The sequence below is a fragment of the Amaranthus tricolor genome, chromosome 2 (genome assembly GCF_026212465.1).
Source record: "Amaranthus tricolor cultivar Red isolate AtriRed21 chromosome 2, ASM2621246v1, whole genome shotgun sequence".
Classification (NCBI taxonomy): domain Eukaryota; kingdom Viridiplantae; phylum Streptophyta; class Magnoliopsida; order Caryophyllales; family Amaranthaceae; genus Amaranthus; species Amaranthus tricolor.
Window position 1 is genome coordinate 15,426,905 of NC_080048.1, and position 3,946 is coordinate 15,430,850.

Consider the following 3,946-nt stretch of genomic DNA (forward strand, 5'->3'; position numbering starts at 1 on the left):
GTGCATACATCAAGGGGCCTGGATATTTTTTTTGTTTCAGTTTGCAGATAAATGCTTGCAGCAATATCTATTCCTAGCAGTTGGCCACAACTCATTCAAGGCTATTGCAATTCTCTGCACAAGTAAATTATGAGCACAATTATGTATAAACAAGTGCTAAGGTAATAAATGAATAACTAACCTTCTGTCTATCAGATATGATAGTCCAATAATCACCTCTCCTACTGTCCTTTAGTATATTCTTTAAGTGCCACGCAAAATATTTCCATGTTTCTTGGTCCTCACCAGAAATAATAGCCTAAGCAATAGAAAATAGTTGATCATTACCATCTAGAGTAAAAGCTGAAAGGAGTACGCTCCCATATTGGCCCTTGAGATGTGCACCATCGACCCCAATCAGACATCTACAACCCTTGACTAATCCACTAATTGTAGCTTCAAAAGAAATGAAAATGATGGTGAATGTTATAGGCCTGTGAATAGGGTGTTATGGTTCCCATGCACAAATAGCAACTTGCTTAGTTTGCTACACCATCTCTGCATAACCAGGTAAGTAGTCATAACTCTCATCATGTCCCCATTAATCTCTTTCAATGCCAATGTCCTCATTTAGTACAATGTGTTATTCTTCAAACTCGCACCAAACGTAGACTCTAATAGTTCATTTGAATGTCCTTCTAGAGATGTCATTGTTTGCCCTGATGTCATCCATTACCTTAGTAGCTGCCCATTTTATCGTGACAATATTGTATGTGTTTCTATGGCTCTACAGTTATTTTCAGGATTATCAATCTTTTTTATAGCCCATGTAGTACCATCCGGTAATCTACTAACATAAAGTCTCCATCCACAACCCTCATTCGAAAAAGTTACAGTATATACGTTGTTGTTTGCCCTCATCACCAACAATTCAAAACCACATTGTATTGCATAATCCCTAACAACTTCCCTTAGATATTGAAAATCTTCCATGGTGCAAGGTTAATATTGCTCCAACCCCTATCCACATACATAACACCATTTTGAAAAAACCTTTGGATGTAGTTACTTTCATTATCATTTTCAGCTATATGATTACCCCATAATGGATCCTCAAATGGTTCACAACTATCATCCACATACTCTAAGTTACCATCATCATTTAACTCATCATCAATACAACCATCATCATCATCTTCTTCTTCATTGTAAGTCTCTAATAGACTATAATCATCATATTCACTGTCAGATGGACTGCCCTTATCACTATCAACCTCTTTGTTGACTCTTACGAACAACCCTCCTCTTCTTGCGTTTTTTTTCCACACTAAAAGAAGGTTGAGAAGGTTGTGAAGGGGTGAAGACTGTGAGTTTGCTTTCACTATAATGCCCTTCCTAATTGTAGTGGTCAATGGAATTTTTTTAGTGGAAGCTTTTGAGGACTTAGAAGAAATAATAAAAGGTAGGTGGCTAGGGGTTTCACTTGTTTGCAATGGTGAATCATTAATGGGTTTTTTCACAGTTTTCAGTGGTGACTCCACTTCCATGTCATGCTACTTATCTTGCGTAGCATTCAACACAGCAATGTCATGTTAACCTTATTATATTCATTCAAAGGAAACATGATCTCAAATTCTTGCAAATCCCTCCTCTTAATTCGCAGTTTCTCTCTTACAGGAATGGTTTTAAGTGATATAGGATTCTGTGACACTTGCAAATCCCTGAGACTCCTAACCGATTGTAAATGGCAGAGAATGCAGTGACTTTCGAAATTCAAAGATGGGTGACATTCGAAATTATATGGGTAACGGTTAAACAAACGTTTTTGTATGTTTAAGGCTACGGAAAACTTAAATGCAAGACTTGGAAGCTACTATGTGGAAAATTCTTACAAAAATTCTACCACTAACGTTTTATAAAAACTAGATGCTATCGTGTGGAATTTCCCTTAACTTTATTATTTTAAGATTTATGAGAATTTGATAAATCTTATAACTACTAGTTAAACTTACGGACCTAATTTTATTTAAAAAATTATATTCAATTTCTAAAATTATATTAAAAAACTGTAATATTGTATTACTAAAAAAATTAATTACTATCCCCAATTCCAAACATCAGGTTGGAAAAGTATTTTATTAAATCTCTAAATATAGTATTAATAGTTTTTTGAAAATTTTCAATTAAATTTTAGATATTTGTTTCCATATTAAATGATATTACTATTGTTTTAATGTTAATTTGTAAAAAGTATCAAAGAAGTTAACTTAGCTTGGTGGTTTGTGTATGTCTTGAAATTTCAAGGGGCCAAAGTTTGAATACTAGTGTAACCAAACAATTGAATTAATTTTTTCCTCTACGCCCAAAATCCAGTTCCAAGTCCATTAGGGTACAAAAACGTTACCCTTAATAGTGTTTTCTCTATAAGCTTAATTTTGTTAATAATTTGGGATGACACCTCATTTCTCTAAATACTTTAAAAAAATAAGCTTAAAATAAATTTCCAACATTATGAGATATTACTATTTGCAAAACTTCATCGTCTTCAACATTCGTCCGCAGGAAATGCAACACCATTTAGAATATTAATTTGAAAAGAAATTTCAGAGTAAAAGACAGAGAAATGTTAGACATAACCACCAACATTGCTATTAGAAACAAGAATGAAAGGAAAATGAATGAAATAAGGCTCCTAGATCAATGTCAACACAACGTCATGATCAAATCAATATTGTATCTACTGGTTATTATTATTATTATTATTATTATTATTATTATTATTATTATTATTATGAGTTTTACTACTAGTGAGAAGGAGAAAGTAAGAGTGTGCTTGTTGAGTCCTTAGTGTGCCATAGAAGCGGTATTAATTGGAACAAATGGGGAATGAAGATAATGAAGCTGCAAGTGATGATGAAGAAAACGAAAGAACACGTTTATGAATTATGAATGCCGATAGCCATTTCAGTATTAAAAGTCACATAAATCTACTACTTTCTGATTTCCTTTTTGTTTTTTTTTTAATTATTTTGTTGAGCCATATCTGTTGTAAGATTAGTATAGTTTTTTTTTTTTAATTATTATTGTCATTATTATTATCATTATATATTATTATTATTATTATTACTATGGATTGTTCCTAAAAAAGTCAATTTATACTACTGAAATCGACCATAAAAAAGTTTACGATTATTATTCTATAATACTAATTGGTCATAATAAATTAAACCACTATCAAGTAACAATGCTATTTATTTTATAATTAAAGTGTTTATTTTATCCCAATAAAAGGTAATTATAGTCAATTTAAGAAGTGTTAAAACTTAGAGAGATAAGGAGGAAGAAGAATGAGTAAAAATTAGAAGATAGAAATGTTTCTACTCATTGGTATGTTTTTACATTGGTGAACTTCCATATTTATAGGCAAGTTCTTCTTACAATTACATTGAATACATTCACATTAGGGTAAATTCATTAATTACCTTTCACACTATATTCATTAATTATCTTTCACACTATATTTCAACACTCCCCTTTAAATGCATTCTAATTATATAAAAAGGGTAAAATATTATTACAATATTTCTATTTAATACTGGCTCATTAAAAACCTTATCAGGAAAAACCCAGTGGGATAAAAACCTGAACAAAGGGAAAAAGAGTGCAGTAAGTATGATTCTCCCCCCGAGTTCAACAAATATCTCGTAGATGACACATTCCAATCTTATGTACAAGTTGTTCGAACCTCTTTGATGGAAGGGACTTTGTGAACAAATCTGCAAGATTTTCGCTTGATTGAATTTTTTTGACTTTTACAATTTTATATTTCTGAAGGTCATGTGCGAAGAAAAGTTTTGGTGCTAAGTGTTTGGTTCTATCCCCTTTTATGAAGCCTTCACTAACTTGTTCAATACAATCAGTATTGTCTTCAAAAATTATAGTTGGAGAATTTATTATCGAGTTTGTC